At 39.5% G+C, this 27857-nt stretch overlaps 1 long non-coding RNA gene across 2 annotated transcripts in view; it reads left to right on the plus strand.

Moving 5' to 3' along the window:
• Positions 1-4411: 4411 nt before the first annotated feature.
• Positions 4412-27857, plus strand: part of LOC120755920 (uncharacterized) — a 34195-nt gene continuing 10749 nt past the window's right edge. For both annotated transcript variants that reach the window (XR_005701931.2, XR_009208090.1), the window contains exon 1: positions 4412-4678. This is a non-coding gene — a long non-coding RNA (uncharacterized LOC120755920). The remainder of the gene's footprint in view (positions 4679-27857) is intronic.

The following is a 27857-nucleotide window of genomic DNA, read 5'->3' on the forward strand; positions in this document are numbered from 1 at the left end:
TTTAATTCTTTGTAATGAAGATGTAACTAGATTGCAATTTATTTGTGTAAAATTTTTCACAGAGTGGAAAAGTAATGAAGTTAAGATTTCTGGAAATAATTCCTTTTTCAGTCTGTTTTCCAACTGATTCAGATTTGCAGTATGGATACTTTGCTGATTTTTTTTTTTTTTTTTTTTTTTTAATTAGGTTTGTTTAGGTTTTTTGGGGTTTGTTTTTTCTTTTTTGGGGGGTTTTTTTTTGCCTTTTTTTTTGCATCTTCTGTCACTGCTAAAGGCACTAGCACTGTCACACAACATAGAGTACTTAGTGTTATGTGAGATTGAGATTGGCAAAGAGCATGAATGGCACTTTTTTGTGAACAGTAAAAATTTTTGTGTTTTTACAGGGGGTGGAAAATTGTTCACAGGTGTTGCAGGCCACTGTTGGAACTTCAGGCACTTATGACTGAGTTAAGAGGCTCATCTTGCTTTCTTTTTTGGTACTCTAGATGTGATATGTTTGTTTGGAATGAAAATGTATGTGTGGTTTCCTTGTGGTAGAAGTCTCTCTAAACTAAGAGATGATTACTTTTTTTCTCCAAGTTCTGTGACAGAAGGTTTGAAACAGATAAACTACATTCCTACATATTTATCCTCACTTACAGCACTGAATAAGTTGAATTAAAATTTTTCACATAGCTTCTGGTTATCTGAAATCTATGTTGTGTCTGTTCTCATGTCCCCCTGAAGCCCCCTCCCCACCCCAAAAATGTTCGTGAATTTTTGCTTACCTACTCTAAAATTAGTAAGAAATGGTTTTATGTATGTCTCTGTGTCCTGGGATGATATTAGGGTACTGTATTCCCCTCTCGTCCCCTTTTATGCCCAGACATCAGTCCTGTACCTTTAAACTCCAAGTGGGGGGGAAGGAAGTAGTATTCTTTCAGTGGCCTGTGCTCAAAACCAAGCTGTGATTGCAGGCTGTGTTATTCAACAAAGAGGTCCTTTCTTTTAGAGGAGATACCCTTTTCAAGACGTTTCATCCTAATTTGTCCCAAGACACTCTGATATTACCTAACTTCTTCCATTAATCAGTGTGTTAAAACGGTACTGAATTTTTGTGTGTAAAGCACTCTTTGGATCAAAAATTAGGTAGAGAACCATGGTGAACAGCAACAAACTGTGTAAAGCAGTAGCCAGATTCTGAAGGCACTTTAGCCAGTGGAAGATTTGAATCTGCTTTGTTGGCATAAATGGAGTCAGTGGAAAGAGAGCCTGGATGCTCCTGAAAACACTTTGAGGAAAAACTGTCTTTTGGAGGCTCGTGGGTCAGCTTCACATTTGAACCATTTTGCTGCCATGTTATGTGAGCTTCTGTGAGGTGTTTACAGCTCTGACTGAATTTTCCCACAACTTCCTGATGTTAACATCTTGTTTTTCCACATTCCTTTCTGATGATAGTCAACAGATGGACTTCTAGCCCGGCCAGTGGGATGGAGAGGTGGTAGCCTTGTTCTCCAATCCCTGGTCATTCTTCATAACCTATAAAAGCGAGGTCTTTGTAAACAATAAAGGTCTTTCCTTCTTCAGCCTTCATTTTATGTGGAGTCAAATCTGTGAATATTTATTCGTGTCCGCTATCAAGACCCTTTCACATTGATTTCCTCCCTACATTTTTAAGGAACCTAAAGATGCGATGCCACTGTGGTTTTGTGTCAATTGAAAGGGAAGGTGAGCCCCTTTTGTTTCCGACATGTGAATAGTACTTTGTCAGAAAGGGATGTGAACACTGAGATTTCAGAAGGAAATTTAGTATCAGCTCATACTCAAATAATCTTTCCTGTGTTTAATGGTTGTTTTTCTTCACTGCTGTGTGTTTCCAAGAAGTTAATTTCCCAGCAGTGTTGATTATAACTGTGGCCACTTAGGCTAATGTCCAACAGTGAAAGGGAGCATTGAGACACTGAGATCTCTCCTCCTTCCCCTCCAGCTGGAGACCTGTTTTGTTTAGGTTGCCTTTGTTAAACTGTACTTGCAGCTAAGGATCAGCTCACAGCAAAGGGTTGTTGCATATCCTTCAGTGCATCCTGTGGTAGCATGGTGCTGTGTTGTAATGCATTAATTGGGTTTATATTGTATTTCATCGGATTTGTAATCTGTATCACGTGGTTTGTCCTTACTCAGCTGTAACCCAACTCTCTTTCTCCCTGATTGGGTAGTGTCTTGTCCCTGCCTCTGGGCCCTGCCCCCTGGGGAAAAAGCCCCAGCACGGGCAGGGCCTCAGCTCTCTGGCACCAGTGAGCTATCGGGAAGAGCTCCAGCAAAGCAGGGCAGGACTCGAGAATAAAAGCTGTTATATCCCACCTGGTGATAGAGAGTAGACTCTTTCCTTTTGCCATCAGCAGTCCTCTAGGCTCATAAAGAAATACCACAGCGCTGGAAATGGTGAGGAACAAGTTGCTGTACACTGTGTACCACATGGTTTCTCCCTCTGAGTAGACTTTTGCACAACTTTTAACTTTATTATCTGATTTCTGATATTTCTTGTGTTACAGTGTTAATCTGGGCACCTGAGATTCTGTAAGCTGAAGCTGGCATTAGCAGTGCAATTATATATAGTATTAATTCAAAGACTTGCCACAGCAATATAGTTCTGTGTTTTTATTTTATTCCTAGTCCATCTTTCAGCCTGTCTTTTGAATGACTACAGACTAATTTACTATATGCTTGCACTCCTATTGGCTTTCAGAAGACACCACAGCAGGGAAAACTGCTGTAAAAATGAAGCATTTATGTTTTGAATTAAATGAAAATGGTACAAAATGTGAGACTTTTAGATCAAGGGTAAGTAATTAAGGCTGCATGGATTTTTTTTTTTTTTTTCCCTATCCTTTTAAGTTCCTTATCCAGTATGTGTGAACAGTGGCTAAGTTAACTACATGTCCTCTCTCCCGTCATAGGAGCACCCTCTCTTCAGTGTTTCTAATCCTGAAGTCTCAGGCATATATTTGATTGGAACTGAAGCAGCTACTACTACGTCTGAAATTCTCTTTGGAAAAATGACAGGAGCTTATGGGAGATTAGGGACAGACGGTTGGAAGATATCGCGTTGCACGGGTAGACAGAACCCCTCCCTCAACTCTTAGTTGTTTAGTGTCCTTGATAAGCTAAGCAACACCTAGTTTGTAACGTAAGCAGACGGAAGTGATGCAGCAAACAGAAGTTTTACAACCCCATGTAACCAGTTAATAAACGCCATTAGCCGTCCACCACATTGGTGTCTGTGAGCTGATAGACTGAGCAGCCTGGGTGTGGCTGCCGTGTCATTCCTGAACCAGGTTGCTACGCCTCAGCAGAGGCAGCAAGAGCTTTTTTAGAAATGGTTCTAAAACATAAATTCTATTCTATTCCTTCATCCTATTGGAAAATTCACTTAATTTAAACATGAGTAAGTAGTGAGAGTTTTTTGCCTTCAAACACTTTTCCATTCCTTTTCTGCTCAAGAGAAACAGTATGTGGGCCTGAATCATGGGCAGAACAAGCTTTGAAATGAGAGGCCAAACATTCAGCTTAAATAGAACCACAGAATGGTGTGTAGACTCTAAGGCATGTCCAAAAGTCATTGTGTCAAATTCTGCACTCACATACAAGACAATTTACAATGTTTCTCAGTAAAGCCACTGTTCAGCTTGAAGACTGATATTTCTTTGGGTTTTTGACTTCATTGTTCTGTGTTTCTCTTCACATGGGGATTTGTTGTAAATAAAATGTTGTAAATAAAATTGTTTGGGGACAAGAATTACACTTCAGTCAGGGAAACATGCCCATTTTTTGGAACCAAAGAATTTATCATCCAGCTTTTGTCACAATACACAACCACAGCTTAAGAGAGCTGTGCTATCCTAACCATGGGAAAGCTAGCCCTTTGTTTGGAATTCACCTCCTCTTTCATCACCCATAGTCTGAAGAGTACTGAGCCATCTTTAAGCTGGTGTATTGTAATCAGACATCAGCATCCAGATTTCTTACCAGGACATCTCATGCATTTTTCTCACTCTCATCTAGTTCTCATGGAGCTATTTCACCCAGTTGCTATAGGAACCACATTATACTCCACTGAATTTTTATTATATAAAGTTTACTGTTAAATACTTGATATGGTGTATTTCAGGATCTAAAGTTAGGTGATGTGGTTTACGTAAGTGTTAGAGAATAGTTTTAGATGATTTTTACTCACTGTCCTCTGTTCAGACAATACTTCATGACATTTAGGTAAATGTGGAAATACAAACAGAGATAGTGCTATAGGCAATCTTGCCCCCCATACATTGCAGCTGTGTTAATTATCAAAGAGTGGGAACAGCTTTGCCCTCCGAGCTATGGGTGTGATAAAAGAGTGAATTATGTGGTAGAGGAGTCTGTTGGAGTCTGCTGGCAGTGCTGCAAGGAGGAAGGGACAGGAGATTGTGCAAGGGACAGAAAAGGTTAGGTGGCCATGCAAGGGACAGGAAGGAGATAGCTGGAAATGCAGAAGGAAGGTAGAAGGAGAGAAAGAGCCAGAGCAGTGTGGAGCTACTCATGGGACTGAAACACAGAAAAGGTATGAAAGCCTTTTAGATAACAAGGTACTGATACTTGGAGCCCTCTGAAGTTTTTAAAGAAGCACTCTTCAGTGCTGTGGCCATCTCTACGAGGACAGGTAAAAACTCCCATATCCTCAGGTTTTTACTGGAAGCTGAAGGCTTGTTATGCGGGGCCACTGTGGGAAATGTGCACCATCAGTTTGGACAACAGAAAGAAGTCTACTGTTGCTATTACTCATCCTCAATGTCTACTGCGCACTTCCAGTTTTCCTAGTAATCATCACCTGGGGGGTTTTTGGGGTTTTTTTTGTTTGTGTGGTGTGGGTTTTGTTGTTGTTGTTTTTTCCCCCTGGGTGATTTAGAATTACACAGTAGTCTGTATTGTACCCCTCAAAGAAAATATAATCAGGAAGGTACAGAATCTAGGTGTGGCATTCAAGGGGCATGAAAGAAGGTGATGTGACCAGCATTCTGTTTAAAGACTTAAGGCACTTTACTTACAAGTGCTTTGGTTGCTATGCTATAATTAATAGAAGCTAGCCAAAAGACACTCTCTTAGACAAACTGATTTAGGGTAGTTGAATGGACAATCACAGCTTTTAAAATGTCAGCTTATTGCTGCAGTTAGGGTCCATAGGGACTGTATTTAGCACATCCAGAAATCATGTCTTTCAACTTTATTCAATGCAGTAACTTTGCCTGGCTAATGCCAAGACAACAATTTTATCTAGAACAAGTTGCTAGTTTCTTTCTGGCTAGTTTCTTTTCTTGCTAGAATTTCTTTCTGGCTCCTAGTAATTTGGATGGGTGAGCCAGTCTTGCACGTAAAAATTATGAATTTTTATTAGTAGCAGAACTCACAGTTTGTGTTTACGCTATTAAGTTTTGCTGCCATATTTGCAGTAAATACTACAAAATCAAAATACTTATGGGGCAGAGGAATTGCTGCAGCTAATCTGAATGCAGAATTTCTTCTTATCTTGAGCTATGAACTACAGAAATTAAGTCCTTGCCATGGGCAGATATAGACAGAATTAATTACACCAGTATTGTAAAGAAGAAATAATTCTAAATGTATATAGATAAAGAAGCCAGCAGCAAAATTCTTGGCTAAAAATTTTTTATCTTGCCAGTGCTTTTAATATGGCAGCATAAGACTTCTTGGCTGGTTAACATTATCACATGTGAACAGAAATGTTGCCCTAAGAGCTAGAGAATGAATTATTCAGAACTGAGGAGAAGCCGCAAAGGTCAGCCAAAGGTGAGTGAAAATATGACCTTTTAGGAAGGGAAGTCTAGACAGGGGTTGTACTCGTGTCCTGCTCTGTGACTTTGGGCAAGTATTTTTATCTCCAGCTTCCTGTGTTATTTCTCCTACCATTTGCTGGTCTTGGCTATTTAACCTATGGTCTCTCTCAGGCAAGGATTGTGTCTTGCCACAGGAGCCCTGACTGTAGTTGAGGCTTCGGCATATGACTGCAAAGGAGGGAAGAACTAGCACCGTTTGGAAGCTAAGAGAAATAAATAGAATAGCTGCAGCAGTAGTTTCCCCTTCATCCTAGCAGGAGTACATATGCACACCTGACACTGATGTGGGAAAACTAGGGCCAGTTGTATTTGTGACATTAATGTACTTCCTAAAATTGTAATAATGTATTTATTTTAGAGTCATTCTAGCAGCCTGACAAAGCACCATTTAGCTCTAGCGATCAGTTTGGTGTTCATTCTGAGCAATAGACTTGTTGATTGCTTCAAGGAGACTGAAGTTGCTGTTGTGTTAGACTGGAATAAATTAGGGAAGTGCACTGAAGTGCAGGGTGCTGAGAGGTTGCTTTTTCCAAGCTTCTTGCAGACTTTGGAGATTTGCACCTTTCTTTTTCTGCCAATGTTGTGTTTCTTCATACCTTCTTTTTGCATGTCATCTCTGTTGTTGTTAAAACTTTGAGCTCCTTGTGCACCTCTCCTATTGAATTCTTTGCACAGCACAGCTCTCTCATACTAATTTCTGTCAGTATTCTCCACATTCCAGTGTCTCAGAAGAGTGCAACTGTTAAACACTTGTTGGGAATAAACTGTTTTGTATTTACAAATTTAGAGTTTAATTCAGAAAAACAGTTAAAAATCTTGTGCATGTTGCATTCTTACAAAATAGGGATTGGTTCCAGCAAGAGCCCTTCAGAAGCAATTAACTAAAGCTTATTAAAATCTGTGTCATATATGAAACCCTGACCAAACAAAGCCCAACAAAACTAAGCAGATGTAACTCCTCAGAATATCTCTGTCTCTTGTGTGAAAAGCTACCATTTAACTGATGCTTTAACCTTGGCCCTTTGTATATAAAATGTAAGCAAGTTAGGATGTAGATCTCTTCCCCTGTACTTTTAGGAGGGTAACAAAGCACACCAACTATTTTATGACCCAAACTCTTTAACTCCTACTGCGTTTCTATTGTAGCTTTTGTTTTTGCAAGTGTTTATGCACATGAACTCTTTAGAACTGCTTGTTCTGAACATTAGTCGAGGGAAAAGACAGAGTAATTAAAGATCTTCTTAGGATAGAGAGCACTGAGCATGAAAACACACTTTTCCAAGAACTGGACTGGGCAACAAAACCAGCAAACTGGTTCATATGTTTTTCTGAGGAATCCCTATAATTTTGTGAGAAAGCTGAAATCCTTGTTTTCAGTCAAAGCTGTTAGTTTAGCTCTTACTGGAGTAGCTGTGTATGTTTTTGTGGAGTTGGGAACACACTGGGGAGAAGACTGACTACTTTTATCTACAAATACTACATTTAAATATATAACATTCAAGTTAGAGGGATAAATTCAAGTGTCTACAGTACACTAGTCCAATTCTTTCCATATTCCCCCCATAAACAAGTTTCTTTTGCAGCAATTTCCTGCCATTTCTACAGAACTATTAGTCTGATATTTCTCCTGAGTGAAGAGAATTTATTGGTGTATTTTTTTCATATACACTTAATACCGAAATACCAATTCCTATTGCAGAATGAAGTCCTAATACATTCTTTTTGTGCAGTGCTTCTTGCCAACTGTGCCAGAAGATAACTTTATCTTAGCTGTCTGTCCATACAGTTAATGTTCTTTTCAGTGTTGGGGAAATACAGCCAGAGAAGTGAAACAGGTAGAAAAAAGGTACTTTATGTCCTTATAAGATGCTACTGACTTCAAATTTAATTTGTTCAAGGGTGTTTATTTGAATTAATCTTGGTACTTCAAAAAGATGGTTGTATTGTGTGAATAAAGAACTAGAACGTGTTAAAAATGTAGAACAGAATATATTTGTGTTTGGCCACCTGTTACTATGGAGTGCTGTTTCCAAATTGTTCTTCTTGTCCCTCTCTACTAGTATCTACAAATTTGTTTTTAAAGCTTATTAGTAGAAAGGGAACTTGGTGCTTTTTCTGTCAAAATTGTTTGCTGCATTGGAGTGCCAGGGGTGGGACAACTTGATCTCCACATGGGTTTGGAAATCACTATAATTGGTATTGCCTGCAAACAGTTGTTTAGGAGAGAGCTATGTTTTAATGTAAAGTGGAAAGTGGGCAGAGTGGTGTTAAAGTAGCTATTTAGAATGAAAAAACTGCCCATGAGACACAAGAATTCTGCAAGGTGTCAGCACTGTTCCTTCAAGCTTACCAACGTGCATTGTAGTTGCTTGTTTTCAGTTTCTGCTCTCTGTCCCAGGATCTAAACCGAGCTAACACTGAATAAAACCACAGAACTCCTCATGATGATTGCTTCCATTTGTCTTGAGAAATTAATTTTTCAGTATCAGTATTCTTAAATTACTTTTGGAAACTCTTTTTTTACAATCCAGTTACATCATTTAGATTGTCACTGGTTGTTGCCTAGGAAGAATTGTTTCCAGTTATTCTCACAAAAGGATCTGTTTGGCTTGATTGGAATGTGAAGATAAGAACTTTGCATTCCAGTGGAAGCAGGAATTTTAAACTAAATTGTCCACTTACATATGAGAAAATGTAGGCAGAGTGGAGATCAGGCTCTATTCTGCTTAATGTGTGTTAATGTAGTCTTCTCAGTGTAATCTTTTACCTTGCCTAAATAAACTTTTAAATGCATATTTCTCTCAAGGTGCTCATAGAAGTTTATGTTAGTGTGCAGTAATTTCCAGAAAAATAATACCAGGAGAAGTCACTGAGGATTGTGTTGTCATAAAATGTAGAATCACTTCTTTCCCTGTAGAAAATGCCTCCTGCTGCTTGCTGCTGAGGACTCCAGGACGGTGTCGATGATTGTAGACGAGAGATCTCTGAAGTTAGGTTTTAGAAGAAGAGGTTTATTTTATGGGACGTGAGGCCTTGCTCGGAGCCGCCAGGCGCAGCTGTAGCATGGCCTTGGAAGGTGGGGGAAGAAAGAGATAAGGAAATTCCAAGAGCAAGAGGCAAGAGAGATGAGCAAAGGAGAAGAGAACAAAGAGACAAGAGGAGAGAAGAAACAGAAGGGAGGCCCACTCTCGCAGCCCCCTGATAAGGGGTCTCGAGGTGGGCTGTAACAGGGTTGTGCCAATGGGGTTACAGATACTTGATACTTCAGGGGGGGTTACATGTGTGGGATGAATCATACATAGGAGGTTGATTTTGCAGGCATCTAGTAGCTAGGACATCTCAAACATCAAAACTTACTTTCAATTCTATCTCAGTTACAGGTTTCACATTCTCAGAATCTAAGCAATCATATTTATAGGGCTTTCTGGGTTCATCCTTCCCAACATTTCCCTATACAGTTTAAAGTATTGTGCAAGATTCTGCAGGGTAGAAATAACATCTCCAGCCGGCCTGACTTGTATTACTGAAAGTAACAACACCAAAAAAGCCATTGCCTTCTATACTTTAAAATTGAGTGTGTACCTTATCACAGAGTAGGAGAAATGCTTTTTACTGTAGTTCTCATGGCAGTGTCCATCAGGAGGAAAAGAAAGAAAAACAGAAGACTCTTACCCAATCACAGAATTTCCTGGGTCATAAACATTTGTTAATGAAAGCTAGAATTCAGTGAAAATTCACTTGAAATGGTTTGATTAAAAGCAGTCATTATGAAGGGTGAGTGTGATGCAGCTTTTCAAAATCAGTCTTTTAAAATTCTGCCTGTTTTGACATTCTGATCTGACTTTGTGGCTTCTTTATATCTGTGAACAGCTTTAATTGTTTCTTGCTAAAAGACATGAAGATATAGATCAGCCAAAACTTACAGGAATTAAGACAAGGTTCTGCAACCCATGGTGGATGCATTGGTTTGTGCTTGTGCAGAGGCACGTGCTTCACACTGCTGTGTGAAGGGTGTCTGAAGTAGAGCGAGCAGGGTTGGGGCCATTGTGTTGCACACCTGATCAGAAACATGAAGTGCAGGGAGAAGAAAAGGCTGTAGGGGATGTGCCCTGCAATACTCCAGGTTCCAGGCACTACGGCAGTACCTCTAACCAGTTACACAGAATCTCAAATGCTGTTACAGGTAAAAGGGTACAAGTCTGGCAGCATTTACAATATCAAAGTCTCATTGATGTCAATGAGTTAGCTTAGCTGGGTAAAGCTGATGTCAAGGGATCAGAGAGGAATGGATGCTGTTATACAGCAGCACTCTATTGTGTCACAGAGAATGGAGGGCAGAATCCACCTGTGTTGCTTTGTGACCCTTCTGGAGTTGTCCACAGGCAGCCCTGATAGATCCAGTGGTTATGGCTTAAACTGCTACCTCAGATAATTGCTATGCTGCTTCACCCTTGTGCACAGGGGTGCTGCTCCCCCTGCAGTGACTGGAGGTGAGAGTTGCATTCCAGCCTGAATTCACTCAGGATCCTGTCAACTCTCAGGCCCTTCAGCAGTAGCTCAGGCGCATGCACATGTTTTCTTCAACCAGCACTGCTATGGTGCTCCAGTTTGGGCAGAGAGGTGGAGCAGCAGCAATTGAAATTTCCACAGAGGTTTGGTTGTGTTGTGCAAGAGTGACAAATCTTCAGTTAATTTACTATCCTAATTGCTCTGAATTAATCTTCAGCTGACCCTGTGACAGCATTAAAATTATAGAAAGACATTGATACTTCCCTAATGCAGCCAAGAGTTTGTAAACAGAGTTGTACTAATTCTTATATAACGAAGCTGAAAATCTACATATACCTTACTTTCTGTTTTTGTAAATATTCTCTTGAGTAAATCAGGGACTATTTTTCCCTACAGCACTGAGTTTCTGTTGGTATCAAACTCACTCATTTGTAAAGATATGTTAAATGCAGTTTATGTAGATAAGGAGAAAAGCATAGGCTCTCAAGCAGAGCTTAAAAGCTAGTAATGTTTTAATAGCAAACTAAAAAGTGGGTGCGCTGACCTGTTTGGAGTAGACAAAAATGTAAATTATATTTTTCCCAGTTTAGAATGAGTTTTCTGTTTGCCCATAGCTGCGGAGGTTGTACAAGGGTGAAGTGTTTATGTAGAATTTTGGAAGGGTTTGGGAAATATTGTTCCTTCCAAAAGGAAAATGTGATATGCTCTCTACTGAGAACATATTCGCCTTTGTCTGTCTTGTGCCGAAGAGCAAGATAACCTGGTGTGTGCTTGAATCTGGATTTCCTTACATTTGTCTGTGTTATTTTTCTCTTCAATAAATACTCAAACAGGAGGGTTGTATTTAAGTTCTCAGTGGTCTTAAGTTATATTAGTGCTAGGAAATTTTTTTTTGTTCTGTTTTAAATTCTCCTTTCTTTAAAAAAATTGTTTACTCAATTGATAATTGAACTTTGATCAGTGCTGCTCAACTCGTGTGCCTTGGAAGCTGCTCATTTTCCAGGAGTACTTGTTGGGTTAGTGAAAAGTGCTGCTTCTAGGTAAGACACTTTCCCCGTGTTTATTATAGTTGTTAAAAAATATTCTGCAGCAAAATATTTTGGTGCTGATGCTGCTAGAATTAGTTTACAAAACCAGCCACATAATTTCCCATTTTTTTTTCAATTAATATATTTTTCATAAATTATCTGACATACAATAAACCTGAATCCTGTATCAGTGATCTAAATGGTGAAACCTGTATCAATTTCAGTGAACTTACTGAAAAAATACTGAGTCACCTGAAAGGTGTTTTAAGCCGTGTTCATCGCCCTGAGCATCCTTTTGGTTTGGTGATAAATTTTCCTGATGACATCCCTCAGGCCTGTCTTTCTTCTTCAGTATTTGCCTGACACTGTGACTACTCACAGACCTGGAGCAAAGTAGACTTTTAAAGAAACATAAGAAACAGCTTTTAAAATGTATGTTTCCAGAATAACAGCAGACTTGGGTATTTTTTTTTTTCTTGGACTTGCAGACCTTGGTGCTAGTGTAGCTATGTAGTCTTGAATGCAGCAAAAGCAGGAGAAACAGTAAATGGAATTTTGCCTGAGGCAAGCAGTCTTTTTCCAGAGGATCTGGGGGCATGCTAGGTCACTTTAGGTGGTAATATCAGTGAAAACAGGTTAGTGGATCTCCATTAACTGCTAGTCACGGTCTCAGACAGTTCTTGTCCAGAATCTGTGAGTTAGCCATAAAACTCTACTTGACTAATCCCATTCTGAGACTGGAATAGTTCTTTTCTATTTTCTCCCCATCTAGAGATCTGGATGAGTGGAATACCTCACCCTAATCACAGAACTGAAGGAGAAGTATCATGGAACAAGGCAACATTCCTACTCTGGTTTTAACTGTAGGCTAACCACCATATGTGAATCCTGTATGTCCTTCTGTGCCAAAAGTGATGCCTTGGGAAGGCTGACCTGAAACAGAGACTGGACAGAGATATAAAATACAGTCAGTATTTATTGAAAGGCCTCCAGGATCAACCTTGGGCAGGACAGGAGCCTGACCAGGGCTACACCCAAGTTAGACTAGGAATGTTCACAAAATGCCTGACTGGTCACGATATCTTACACCTTTATAAGTTTGGGTCTATTTGAATATTGGGGTTTAATTGTCCAATAACAGCTTCAGGTTGTGACATCTCCCTCTTCTTGTTCCTCCCTTCAGTCCACTGTTGTTTATGCTACTGGACTGAAAGTTGTCCTTGGTCCTCAGCAAGAAAAGGTTTTGTTTTGTCTACCTACTCTATGAAGAGAGCTTGCTAACACTTAATATGAGGTTCAGAACTATACCTAAGCAGCACAGAATCTGAAAACATGAAAGCTAAAACATAAAAAACAAGTAGGTAAACTCCTGATTCAGGATTTTGCATGGCAAGGATGTATCACCTCTGTTTGCCTGAAATGCCGATACTTTCTTGCCCCCTTCCATCTGGAGACAGGAGAACCATCTATCTTTGCAGTAGCAGAGAGGTGCTTCTAACGTAAGACTATTTACTCATTTTCCTCTTGGCACCTGAAGGAGGATGTTATGTTGTTTACTGCTTGTCACAGCCCCATTCCAGGCTTTGCTGAAAATGTACTCGGTGCTTCTTCAGCATAGCTTGTCCTGTAGTTTGAGGTTTGTCCATGCCCTTTCAGGGAATGTTTTGAGCCTTTTATTCTGAGTAAGCAGTAGTTTCTTGTACAACATGCCCTACAAATGGCAAGAGCAGCATACCAGTCTGGAGAAAGACTAGGGTATTGAGGAGGGAAAATAGAAATCTGCCTGGAGGATTGTCCTTCATTAATTCTGCTTGCAATTGAGAGAGAGGAAACATTGAGTAAAGACCTATCTTCCTTTCTTCCCTCTCTTAACTGCTTCTGTCCAAATAATGAAAAAGCAACTATTCTCTTGCTCTCTTTTTCACTTTTACTGTTGTTTACAGGAGGAAAAAAAAAATCAGTTCAGTATGAAGTACATTTATGAGAGATTCATATTCATTTCATCAGATTTATATGAGATTCTCCCTCTCCCCCCTTAAATGGCAGTGTAGAAAATACTTTGGTGGAAAATCAAGACTGCTGCTCTTTCTGCCAGTCTGTAAATACTGTGTGACAACTGGGCGTAGATATTTAGATTTCAAATATATTTCTCCGAATACATTGCTAGGTCAGACTGTTTCTTGGTTTCTTTCTGCTTATTATAGGTGATATATTTGTCCCCATAAGGTGTGTTCCAGCCTTCTGGAATTTCATTTGTTTTTCTGTGAATGTTTGTTTTATTTATGGCAACAGAATCAAAGCGTCAATGACTATTGCTGGATGAAATTTTGTTCTACGTATAAAGAATGGAGAGCAAACTTTTCAAAAAATAAAAAAATAAGGAAATTGTTTTGTTTCATCATAAGGTTGGATAACTCATTTTGGAAAGGATTCCAGAGGGCCGTAGTTCAACCACCTGCTGAAAGTGGTATGGAGACTGCAGAACCTCTCTGAGTAACCTGTTGCAATACCTGGCTGGGGGTGTGGGAAGTCTTAACCTCTTTTTTCCATCTCCAGTGTACTGTGTGATATAATAAATTACCTCCTTCTTAAACTTGTTGCTTGTTTTTTCAGGTCATCCTGGGTACATATCCTGGAAATATAATGCCATGTTTGTTCTGACTTTCGGGGGCTGAGGATGCTAACATTACAGTGTGGGCTCTCTTGGTGTACTCACTGCCACAAAGTAGGCAGCTGTTAAAACAGGAGTTGTTGTCCTGTTTTGCTTCTGAAAGCTCACATAAATTTATGTGTGTGTCTTAGAAATTATATCAGTGAACTGTCCCAGTTTGGAGATAGAGGAATATTTCAGTATTGATCATTTTTGCTCTGTGGCTAATAACATGAGGGTGCAGGGGAAAGAAGTCCTCTAAATCGGTTTTGCTGTGAGCAGAGGATTGGAAGGAACTCTAACTACAGAGTGGAGATGTGTAAAGACTACAGTAAAAAATAGCCTTTGAGAGGAGTGTAATGTGCAAGATAAAACTGTGGCTGAGTGCAGAGTATAGCTCAGACTGGCAGGCTAGCCCATTTTGATTGACAAGGGTTTTAGACATAAATGCATCCTTTGAAAGAGGAACTGATTCCATGACTACACTGAATGGTTTATTTTGTAAGGCTGTGGTAGAGACAACACTAACACAAACCTCAGTTTTGTTTGTGGATGCCTGTTACCAAAGAACAAATTTAATTCACAGATGAACTTCCATTTATGGATTCTGATGCGTATTATGATGAGAAGGAAGGTTAGTTGGAGATGATTCTTTGAAGCATTCTTTGAGTTAATTATTTCTGTCTGTCCCTTCTCAGTATTTCTGTGAGACCGATCAAGATTTAAATCAGTGGGCCTAAATAAATAAATGAGGCCTAATGCATGAAAAATTTCATACCAAGTTTCTTCTGTTAGCACTGATCTGAATTCCTTTCTAGAAATGAATCAATAGTGATAAAATTCTGAGATACAACCTAATCAGTATATAAAATGAGCAAGAGTATGTTTCTGTCTCTGCTAGGTAGATCTAAGATGACATGTTGATCCTAGAAATAATTTCCTTTCAAAGTGTGCACAAAGCAGTGATTGTCATGGTTGGATATGTAGCTCATTAAAAAGAATAGGGATTTCTTTCCCCAAAAATGAAAGACACCCTAAGAAACTGGCAAGGTTAGGACAGTGGAGATGCTGAACACAAACTCATAGTACAGCCTGGATAGCAGGGCCCTGAATTACTCTGAATTATTTAAGGAAGACAATTGCCTGGGTGTTGATTTAGTATGGGAATGTGCTGCCATAGGGTTGTTCAGGGGTTCTTTGTGTGTTTCTACAGTAGGATCTTTGTTCAGCTGAAAGGGAAGAGGAAGAATGGTATGGAAGTAGTTTTACTGGACTAGAATAACAAATGCATAATCCTAACATTGTTTTAGCTGAACACTATGGGATCATCTCCCTGTTGCATTTTGCTTCTGGTTTTCCTGTGTAGGTGTCTGAAACCCAAAGTAGTCATAAATGCTTTCCCATTTAGCTTTGGAGTCAGAATTCTTCTTAGTTATTAACAGCAGCTGTGCTGCTCTCTTGCTAGTTTTGTGCACAAGGGAGAAAAGCCCAGGAAATGCTTTTCATTATGGTTCTCACAGATATTGCAGTCTTGTTAAGACTTAAATTAGTATTATCTTCTCAAAAAGCCATGTACTTTCGGTAGGAAAATGGTGTAGCATGTGAATTGCTCCATGACAAATTTATAATGACCATTTTTAGTTTATATTTATAACTGCATTAGATAGTGAGAACAATATACTACATGGGTATTTTCAAGCCTGTCATGTTATTGTTGTTTAATAATGCAAATTTGAAAGATTAAATGTAATGGTCAAAAAGAAGAATTGGTTTTTAATGCCTTACGCTGTCAAAATGTGTCAGTATTTGTGCTATAGCTGGCCATGCCAGACAAAGGACTTGCAAACAGAAAGATCAAGTGTACAGTGAACCAAAATGTAACTTCTGTAGGGTTATACTTCTGATAATAATAATATATGATTCATATAATTCCAAAAATTAGTCTGATGGCTTTGGGAGAGAGTTGAAGCAGAGGCTGCCATGACACGAAGGAAGGGACACTACCTGTGTGCACGGCATGATGGGGCAAGTTGGGCTCTTGCGGCACATCCACAGCTCAGTGGTGCACTAAGACAGCACGTTTCCCAGCTCCAAGCTGTGCTTCAGCTTCTGTCTGCTGTGAAACCTGGTGTGCAGGACTAGCATCTGCATCCCATATACTGTGTTAGGGAATTAGAGGAAAGCTGCCTTTGGCAGTGTGTGGCACAGTGGCACATGCAGCCTAATGATCCTCATCCCCTGTGCCTCCCATGTTCAATGTGCATCTGATTATGCCTGGTCGCACCAGCGGCACTGGCACGATAGTTGGAAACCTCTGTTTTACAAGTGAGATGCATCTTCCTCAATGGTTTTAAGCCATCAGCAATCTGAGTCCACTGTGAATCTAGAGGAGCTGTGGGACAGCCATCCCTGGGTGACACAAGCAGTGTGATTTCCCAGAGAAGTCTCTGAAGCTGGGCATGAAGATGCAGTAAAAAAATAATACTGCAAGGACTGGAATGCAGATGTATTGATATCCTGAATATCATGTGACTGTGCCACACCATGCTGGTAAACAGACCAAACTAAATTGGAATGTTCAAATCCTGTTCACAGAGAACTTCTGTGTTCTGAAGGAGCTGTAGCCTCACTTTTGAATGCAGAGTAATGTCAATTACAATTATCTGCAACAATATTTATTTTAATATTTACCAGGTTGTAAGAGATTTCCAATAGGGAATTGAAATGCAGTAAAATTTGGGAGTCTCTTTTCCTTTTAACTGGGAAGGCAACAGAGCAAAGTGTAAATTTCCATCTTCTGCTGCACCCCCACCCCCTTGTACCTGAAGTTAATTTGATCTCTTCAGAACAGATCTTACAAGATGTGTTAGAGAGGCAGGTTGATAATAGAGTTTGTGATTTCCTGTGGTTCAGATTGCAGTATCATAATGCTGCATTTGCTTGGTTCTCTCTGAGTGACTGTAACATGGAATACATGAGTCAGTTTGGTGTCGAGCATGTTAAGCCGTAACAATAATACTGTTGCTGCATAGTGGGAATCAAGGCTCTCATCATTCATAAGTCATGGGAAGATGCAAGGCAACTAAACATGCTGGTTAAGTATTTGCTAGACATGGGCCTCATCCTTTCCTGACACCATAACATTGTTGGATATCTGCTTTTATAAATTCTGATATCAGTGGGGGTGAATTGAGCATAGCGTATGTCTGTGTATAATCATCCAAAGAGAACAAAAGTGATTTTTTTTTTTTTTTTTCCCCTGCTAAATACGTGGAATGCATTGCATTAGTGTATTATCTGCCTCATCAGGAGAGCTGGTAAATTGTGACATACATCATCAAAACTTCCTTTCTTTGATGATTCATAATGGCACATAGTATATTGGAGGTAATACATTTTAAAATGGCCATAAACCACCAGAATCATTTATACTACCTTTTTTTCCTGTAGAAAGAAGAGCAAACCTGCACACATTCTCTAGTTTATAGAACTTACACCAAAGTTCACAATGATAATGTGCATTTTTATATTACAAAACTATTCATGTGTTAAGTACACATTGTACCAGAGGTGAGAAGTGTAAAGCTGCCTTTGCTGCTGAATTGTTAAAACCATTTCATCATATTCATTTAGGCAGATACTGCATGGAAACTAAATGAAAAATTATATCTAGGCTTACCCACTTTGTATATGACAGAGAGGAAAAGAAACACACTTTGATTAACACTGTTACTAATTTATGCAGCCATGCCATCACAGAACACTTGAAAGAGCAACCAAATAGGTTTCCCTCTCCCCTCTTTTATCTTGTGTTTCACTGTGGTGACATTGTTTGCTTAAAATCTGTCCTGTGACCAGTTCATTGTCTTGTGAGGAAAAGGCTGGGTGAATTCTACTGACTTGCAGAGAGACATTTTGGTGTCTACCCAGGTAAACAGGCTACTGAGGAAATTTAGAGCAGAATTGCATCTTTTGTAGCAGCTCCTCTTTGGGCTCTGGAGAAATAGCATAAGAATGTGGACAGCTTTGTTCAGAACTGTGGGCAAAGGCAGATCTTTCTCCACAAACAAAACAAGTTCTTTTGCAAATACCAGCTTTGATGCAATTACTTGGAAACCTATCTGAGCATTAGGCATGTCGGTTTGAGGGTTAAATCTTCAGATATCATAAAGGAATGGCATGGTTGAAAGAAGGTAAAGGAAGTTCACTCTGAAGGAATCTGATGTTTTAGTAAAGAAAATCCACGCTGCTACAACAATGGAATTGAAAATATAAGAATTCTGTGTAGAAGCACTTAAATTGCTAAGCTGCATAAAAAAAAGAAAGAGAAACTGAAGATCCTTTCTACTATATATACTCTGGGTTTTTACTTAAAGCTATTTATAAAAGAAAAACTAGTTACTTAGTCATGTAAACGCTTCCTTCTGTTCTTCCTTCCAATTATGCTAATATTAATTTCTTGTAGCTTCTTTGAAATGTTATGTTAGCTGAGTAGTCCTAAACTGTATGGCTACTATAGAATTCCCCATGAACTGGTGCCATGTACAACTTGTATACAATCCATGTTGGACCTTTCCAATATATCACACCTGTCTATGGGTTGCACAGACTACTTAATGCTCTAAGCATGTAGGGGTTTTAGTATTTATTCTCTTTTTGTGGGAGGGAGAGATTAGGGAGGAAAAAAAAAAACTAAAGCAGGCTTAAGCTTAAAAAATGATAAAAATAGGTTTATTAACATACACTAAAAGAATGAAGGACAAAAATGTTGAAAAAAAAGAAAACTTAAACTAAAACAGAATGACACTTTAAACACCGCTTCTCTCCTTTTCCAAACTATTGACTTTCTTATTGAACAACAGAGAAAAACACAACTTAGGATTTCAGTCAGTTTCACTATTTAGACATAACCAGTCATAACTTTTTAGGAGAAGAGCCTCTCTAAAATTTTCTGAAGACATTTGCTATAAGACAAAATAGTCCAGTGCTCCCAATGTCACATATCCTGCTGCGCCTGGAGTTTTTGCAGACTGTGATGTTCTATCAGCAAAGCTTCTCAGTGTATCTGGGGTACTATTTATGAATATTTCTTCTAGTTTAAAATTATCTTTATCTCAAAGGCTGAGACCTCCCTTTAACCCAGGAGCGGCGATTTCAAAGTTCTCAAATAAATTTCAATTACATCAGTCCTTAATTTTGATTAGAATAGCATTCTACCCATGATACTAAGATGCTGCAAAGAACATTCAGTTCTCCATAATTTACCTTAGAGAAGTCCAGTTAAAATGTCCACTTCTTCAATCCTAGTCCAATACTATTAGTTGTTTTACTTCTAATCTAACTGACTTCATTCGGTGTCTGTTTCTATGTACCTTCTGTTCTTCTTTCTTCTTTCTCTCAAGGAAGAATTATGCTTTAAAAGTTCTGTATTACTAAGGAAGGCTTAAATCTGCTTGGGCACCGGGCTGCAGGAGCTGAAGGAAAAAAACGCAAAGCTGTGCTGATGGAAGAAGCTGGTAGATGTCCTTTTTTCCACCCCTCAGTCTCATCCAGGGCTGCTCAGCTCGGAGTTGTTATGAAGCTGCAGGCTTTCTTTGTCTGCTGCCAGCGGCGATTAAGCTGGGCCATGTTTTGGCCCTTTCTGCCGTGGTCTGAGCACCTGGCCCCGCACTGCTGAACTGCAGCTGCCTCTCTTCCCTGCCAGCAGCATGGGAAAGGGGCTCAGCTGGCCCAGGCTCTCCCTGTGTGGGCAGCGGCCCTCAGAGGCCCGGCTGAGCCCAGCCCAGCTGCCCAAAGGGGTGGCAGGGCCCGACCTGGGGCCACCCGCAGCCCACGATTTTACCTCATGGCTGATTTCCAAAGCGAGAGAGGGCAATCAGCAGCAGATTAGTTTTAAATGTCCCTTCCGAAGTCGCATCAACATTTCCCATAGGTCAGCTTAGCTGCCAATATCCTGTCCAGTTTTTTCATAGGTCCCTGTTCTACCCCCCAAACCACTGCACAGTCAGGACAGGGAAAAAAACATTTCATATTTCTAAACAAAATTGGTGGCCAACCCATGATAAAAGCATTATTACAGTAGTTTCCAGCAGTTCTCCTTCTACAACTGTCAGTCAGATCTGTTGGTGTGTTCTTGTCTCTCTGTCCTGGAAGTAGTTTTCAACCTTATGTGTAACGCAGACTTCTTGTATTTGGGCACTTTTAAGCTACGGGTTTGGCAGCATAGTTGACAGTGCTGTTCTTTCCCCATGGATTTGCCCAGAAGTTCACAGATGAGTACCACTTATGTCAGTGGACTGTTATTTTTTAGTGTTCAGAGTAAAATCTTATTATAGTGTCTTCTCTTATTACAGTGTCTTCTGGCAGCCCTTTGATTGGAAGGTGGTGGGAAAATGCTATCATATGCTTTATACTGTAAGGGATTCCTATAAGGAAGTACCTTTAAGCTGTCTTACTGTAAAAATTAGTTCAAAATTACCCAAACTCAATTTTTTTAATGCAATAACATTGTGTTCCCTGAGCACTACTTTTATACCTTGTACTGTTTCTGCAGATTCCTAGAAAGGTATTCTGTTCCTTTTGAAGAAGGATGTATTACTAGGTTTTGAGTCTTACAAGCTGATCTTAAACCACTTTGTGTTCTTTATCTTTGACCATGTTCTGACCATCTAGTCTGCCAGTATTTATGATCCTTTGTAATTCCTTTAGACAAACTTCAGTTTCCTGGTGATGACTTCTTGGTATTTTAGGCCAATGTTTTTTAGCCACATCTGTTTTTTTGTGTGATGTTTACAATGCTGGTTTGGTTTTGAAGACAAGCACTTACCTTGAGCCTCCAAAGTAGTGCCTGTCTTTATTCATAAAATGGGTTGGATTGGAAGGGACTTTAAAGATCATCCAGTTTCACTCCTGCTGCCATAGTCAGGGACGCCTTCCACCAGACCAGGTTGCTCCAAGTGCTGTCCAGCCTGACCTTGGACACTTTCAGGGATGGGGCAGCCCCAGCTCCTCTGGGCAACCTGTGTCAGTGCCTTGCCACCCTCACAGGGAAGAATTTCGTGTTAATAGCTAATCTAGATCATCCCTCCTTCAGTTTAATGCCCTTGCCCCTTGTCCTGTCACTACCAGCCCTTGCAAAATGTCCCTTGCCAGCTCTCTTTTACTGAAAAGTACTTTCTGCTTTTGTGTGCATGTGTGAGAATTTAATGAAAGTGTTTTAGAACCAAAGCAAAGAGCTATGACATTGTGATAAGAGTGTAGTGCAACATATTTACAGTATACTAACAGAACAGAGAAGATAAATAAAGAGGATTAAATCCAGACAGGTATTCGTCTCAATAAAGAAAATCTACATAATTCAAGTCCCACACAATTAATGTACCACTGTATTCCATGATAGTTAAAAGAAATGAAGATCGAAGTTTCTTGATCCACATGCCTTTGTGATCTCCCTAGCAGGCCTGCTGAAGATTACAGGACTAATTCTCAACTGAGATGAAATTAATGTTGTGTGGTACTACTGGCCTTTTGGAATAAAAGCATTGAACATAACACGGCTAGGATACAATGTCTGCAGATACCTCCTTTTTTTTAATGTTTGGGTAGTCCTGTAATAAGTACTGAAAAAACACAGAAATTATGTTTCTAGGATTTTAGTGAAGGGTGGCTGGGAAAAATCCCGGATGTAGCCTCTCAGCAGATTAGCTTGCAGCAGAGTATTGTTGCATACAATAAGGAATTGAAGGATTAAAATCAAAAGTTAGGGTAGCTTTGGAGAGAATGTGAAATTTTTAATGACTTGGCAGAAGAGTCATCTACTATGTGTGCTTTATTTGAAGGTAACTTTGAAAAGTGCTTGTATATTTAAGTGAAAATGGGGTTTTCCTCACAATCTGTAATGGGTTGAGTTGAAAGTCCAGTGGCTGAAAATCCATGCAAATGCTCTGTTCATATAATTTGAATGAATACACTGCAGCATTAATACATGAATTCAGTTGATTGTGAATTTCTCTAATGGTTGGGGCTGGATTTTAGTATGTGGATTACTTGAACTATAAGGAAGCAGTTTTTCCTTGGTTTCCCATGTTCATTAAACTTACAATGAACTTCGTAGTTGTCTTGCTATGCTGTCTTTGATTAATTCAGGTTAATGTCTTTTTGTCTGTCAGCTCCTAAATGCATCATTCAGATTATGGAAAACAAATCTAGTCTTGTCAGTTGTGCACAGACCCCATTTATATGTAAGAACCAACCTCAAGAACCTGTTTGCCAGAATGTTTTGAAAGGAAAGCCCTCACTCTACAGACTGCTTGAAGCTGATAGATGTCTGGAGACTTGTTCTAGAAGAGGCACATTCATTTTGTTTCTATCTCTGTACATTAGGATCCTGCTCATTTTGCTTCTCCTGGAAAAAAGTTTGGCAAAAGAGCATTTAAAAGCACATATAGTACAAAGCTGACCAAGAACACCACAGAATGGTGTTTACTCTTTCACTGTAAATTATTTTTTTTTTGAATTGTGGCTTATGACAGAAATGTTTTGCATCTTCTTTGGAGCTGTTCAGTATCATGATTTGCAAGTAATCTTATTTGTCATAATTTATTTTTTACTGATAGAAATAGATCTAGTTTGGAACACATCCTCAGGTTCCCTGGTGATCTCAAGCAATGTGAAGCAATTGCAGTAGTTTGGAAATTTGCTTTTTCAAGTACGAGTAGTTCTCCCTCACCTGAATTAGGTGTTCCTGCTATCATAAAAGATTTTTTTGAACTAGCAATGCTGTTCGCCAAATCTGTTATTGTTGTGTTCCTCTGAGGAATGGTTTTTCCCCTCAGAGTCCCCCTGAAACCTGTGCTATGTAATTCAACCCTTTTTCCCTAGCTTACCTACTCCTGACCCTATTGGCTCAGGGCCAATATCTTTCCTTGGCCCAAAACTAGATATACCCCTGTTTCTTCCTGGTTCACGCACTCTCTCCTCAGCCTCTTGGAACGTCACATCGAGAATAAAGCTTGGACTGGAGCTGGGGTGGGAGCCACTCTTTTGAAATCTCTATTCTGTCTCTCTGAAATATATTTCCCTAAAACCCCTGAATAACTGAGCTAGCGAGAGCCGGGGGGTGGCTAGAGGGAAGTATAGTATTCATGTTATGTCATTTGGCAGATGCATTTTAAACTTGTTTAAGCTATTATTGAGTATTACAGAATGGTGTGGAAAATCAGTATAAAACAAATCTGCGATATTATTTTTTACATTTATTAGTTTTTGTTTTTATGCTCCTTAGCATTAGGTGGCACTGTTTTCCAAGCTTACATTTTACAAGCAAGTCTGAGAATTTGAAACCTGAAATTGAAATACCATCAAGTAATGGAGGTTTTAGTGTATTTATTGTAAGATAATTTAATTAAAATATGGCATTGTGAATTGGAAAGGTATTGACCACTATCAGTTGGAAATATAGAGACTTTTTGCAATAATGCTGTTACAGTTCTGGATTAATACAGCATCCCCTTGATACACTAGACTTGGTACCACTCTAATACAGTGCAGTAATGGGACCTTGGGATTTACTGTACTGTACTTACGGCAAGTGTGCCTGACACTGAACCAGTGAATAGTTCATCTGCATCTTTACCTGACTCACTTGGGGGCTTTTTTGTTTGTTTGTGTGTGAGATACTTTATCTTGTTTTTCTGGGTTTTGGCATGGGGGTTTTTTTGATTTGTTTTTGGAGAGAAATTGATTTTCTTCCTTGCAGTCTGCAGGGTTCCTGCAGCAGCTTTGCTTCTTTCAAGTGAAGCTCACCTGTGCTGTCTTTAAAATAATTTGCCTGTCAACCATTGCATGAGTTAAAGTGAAGTTAGATCAGCATGCTTTTATTAGTTGGCACAGCAACAAGAGGAAGAAAAATGTCCTGTAGCTCTGCTGAAAAAGACTTATTCCTCTGCCGTTGCCTGTCCCTGCTTGCCCTTTCAGGGTGTCCTCACTCCTTTGTCTCTCCTTTCCTGCTGAGGCAAAGCCAGGATGTTCACCTGAGCTGCAGCAGGAGCTGCAGGTGTGTGCTGCCACCAGGCTGGAGAGGGGCTTTGGGAGGGCTAATGGGGTTAATTTGGGCTGTGCTCAAAGCCTGCCTCATGCTTCAAGGAATAGACTGGTCAAAATATTTCTGAGCTTTCCACCATTCCCCTGGAGGCTTTCTAGATCCAAATTTCATGTGTTGTGTAGAAAGGCACAACCAAACGTGTAAACAGGAGTGTGAGTTGGAGCAGTGCAGTGCTGTGCCCAGCAGATGGGAGCTGCTGGCATCAGGAATCTGCATTCTGTTGCTCTAAACCAGGACTTGGGACCACCAGGAATCATCTTCTTGGCTCACTGGTCCTTAGTAATGGAAGCATCGTCATGTATGGACCATGCTACCAATATCTTAGCAAATAGAACTCTTTGGTGAACGTGTAAAAATAACATTAGTGACAATAAAGTCAGTGTGTGGCTTAAGTACTCAATAGGAATAGCTTGATTGCTAATGGAGATTCAAGTATGACTGTTTTAAGAACATTCAAAAAGCATGAAAAAAAATCAGTAATTTTTTTTTTTTCATTTTATTATCTAAAAGTTTCAAAACAAGAAGAGGAAGAATATTTTTTGAACAAAACTCCAGTTTTACAATTCTGATTATTATTTTATATTAATTTTCCTCCTCTTTTAAGATATCCTTTTACTTTCTGATTTAAGTTAAGAGAAAGAATACTTGCTTTCTATAGTGGCATGTGTTTCAAATACGTAGAGTGCAGAATTACTGTATTGAGACCTGGGTGGTTCAAGAGAAGTGATTGTGCTACAGGAAATTACTCCTTTACTTTTCAAATGTCAACAATGTTTAAATTAATCAGTGTAACTCCACAAGTGTGTGGCTGGTCTCTTTTACTGTGAAAGCACTGTGTGATGGCGCCATGTTTAGGAGCTGGCTGGGGGGGTTAGGGGATTTCCTCCTTCTGGGGCAGTAGCCTTTATAATTTTGCTTTCCCACTGTGACTGTCACCTTGTGCCCCATTACAGTCAAGCAATAGCTTTGGCAAGGCTGCAGTCTGTATCTTGCATTCTGGAACAATTTGGGGATAATGACAAAGCTAATTAACCACCTTTCCTAAGATGTGGTCTTTATTTACAGCAGCCAGCAGTGTGGAGCTGATGAGTGTTGTGTCAATAAGAAGCTCCTCTGTGCTGTTGGTTCCCCACTCCCTGCATAGTCCTGCCATGTGCACAGGTGTAGGTTGTGCACAAACAAGAGCTCATTCCCCACCTGGTCTGAGATGAAAAAGGACTCTTTCTGTAACTGAACAAATGCCCCCAGTGGAGGACTGGGTGAGAGACGTGGTCCATTCATCCTAGGGGAGACTCTCACCTTGGTCACACATGGCTTTCTTTTGGAGCATTGACAAGGTTTGCTTGCAATTGCTTACAAAGCACGAAACAAAGGTGTGCCTGGATACACCAGTCTATCAATTTGTCCTTTTTTTTTGATGCAGCATCTGCATCAGGGTTAGTAGCCATTAATTCAAATTGTTTTTTGTGTTTAATTGACTTTGTTTGGTTCAGGATGTCTGTCCACTCACAGGGGAAATAACTCAACAGTCTTGTCAGTTGCTTCTGTAATTTATATTAATTAGCTTCTCCTTTCCCCTCAGACTCCAGTTTGCACAGAGAATTAACTTTGAGCACAAGTACAGATGATTGTAATCCTTCCTATACTGAATATTAAAAAAATTGATCATTGTCTAGGGTATCAGAGGCCTGTGAGTGTATTTGTCATGTGAATGCTTTTAAGACTGATTGCTCTAATACAATAGCTATCTGAAGTAATAATGTCATGTTAACCTTCTCTTTTTTAATACATGTGTGTTCATTTGCTGGGGTATGTTTCAGGTGTATCATTTAAACTGCTTTATCCGATATACCCTTCTTCTTGCAACCTCCTCTGTGCGTGCATATGTTCTTTACTCTATGCCCTGCTCAACAGAAAATCTCAACACACGGAAGTATTGGGAGCTATTCTATAATTCAATAAAATTCTGTACTGTCCTAGTTTACTTCATGACTTGGTGTTAGTAGTTGGCAGTTAGGTACAAAGTAAGGTGGGAGGAAATAATGTTTCATGTAAGCTGTCTAGTAAGTACTTCAGTATCTTTAATAGATAATGCTAACACAAGAAAATGCTCAAAGATACACAGCAAACCCAAATGCTTTGGAGAGTTTCTCCTAGTTGCAATAGACTACAGGCATTTTCTGACATGCCTGTAATATCGTGAGGAAATAAAACATCAGCAGTCGATCCTTCACCTCAAAGAAAACCATCTGTAGTTATGTGAGAAGACTTTGCTTCAACTACAAAATTAGTTATGTTGGTTTTGAAAAGGTTTTTCTGTTGCAGAGTGCACAGGGCTATGGGGAAATATTTAACTGAATCTGCTGGCCCTGAGTTCTGGAAAGTTACATGGTTGTGCTAGCAGAGACAAGACTAGGGGCCTAGGGTAGCTGCTTCTGAGGAGTCAGGGAAGAAGCTGACTGAGATTTGTCTCTCCACTCAAAGAGCTGATGCTTTCTCCCACCCATATCAGCTGGTGGGTACTAGAACAGTTATGTGGAAGTTGTGCAGAAAGGTACTGGGAGGAACTGCATAAAACTTGCATGTTTTTTCCTTTTTAGACCTGTTTAAGATGAGGGTTAATTGCAATTTCTGTTAGTCTGATATTTAAAGAAAATCTGGAATTGACTTTGAAGTATGGTGGCCAAATGTTGGTTGGTGAGGATGGCTGTAGGAAGAAATAGACTGACACTCTCTCAGGTCAGAGGAGTTCACTGGGTACACAAATGCTTCATTCATTCAGTTGTGATTAGCATGGAACCTTTAAAATGAAATTCTCTTTGCTTTCCTGTGCTGTTTTTTAAAATTGAACTGACTCCCAATTATCTTTTAACCTGTTACATGACATATGACTACATGTATTCTGTAATTCAGGGCAGTTGAATGGGAGTCAAAAAAGCATTTGATACACTTATCCCTACAGCCTTAGCATATCAAAATAATAGAGAATCTCAGTTTACAGAGAGCTTTGAATGCAGTTCACTGAGTAGCAGAAAAACCTACTTAGTATAGAGGAAAACCAAAAGCATGTGAAGGTGCTTCTATTTTTCTCCTATACAGCTGGGTAGCTTTTATTCATCATGTTAACATATGAGGGCTAAAGGTGCAGGTTGAAGTTCTGGAACTGTATCTTTATAATAAATACAAATTTGTATGAAATTTCTCTTAAGGCTAAATGACTAATCAGAAAACTTGGATATAGATCTCCACTTTCCTAAAATCTAGACATGTTTGATATTTGGTAGGTGATTCTGTCTCACCTGGGATGTGGAGAGTCAGCTGTGGGGTTTTTGTTAAAACAGTATTCTGTTCTCATTCATGTTGTGATTTGAGTAACGATGCTGTCATTAATTTTAATAATTGGTGCAGCCAGAGCTTTATGCTGTTAGTGGTACTTTATTTGCATAATGTTAAATGTAAGATCACAATATCTCAGTGGGAAAAAAAAATGTTCTTAAAGGTCTTAGGATTTCTCAGCAACATCCAGCTGTACCAAAATTATCTTTCAGATGAAACAATTCATTGCCCCCCTAACCCCTTGTTTGTGATTTTTCTCTCAGGTCTGTTGCTTGGTTTCTTACAGGTAAGAACTGTCATTGGGGCAGAGTAAAACCCTTTATAATCAATATGTATGCATAATTGGATATATTGGTGCATTC

Source organism: Hirundo rustica, chromosome 8, assembly GCF_015227805.2.
Source record: "Hirundo rustica isolate bHirRus1 chromosome 8, bHirRus1.pri.v3, whole genome shotgun sequence".
Lineage (NCBI taxonomy): Eukaryota > Metazoa > Chordata > Aves > Passeriformes > Hirundinidae > Hirundo > Hirundo rustica.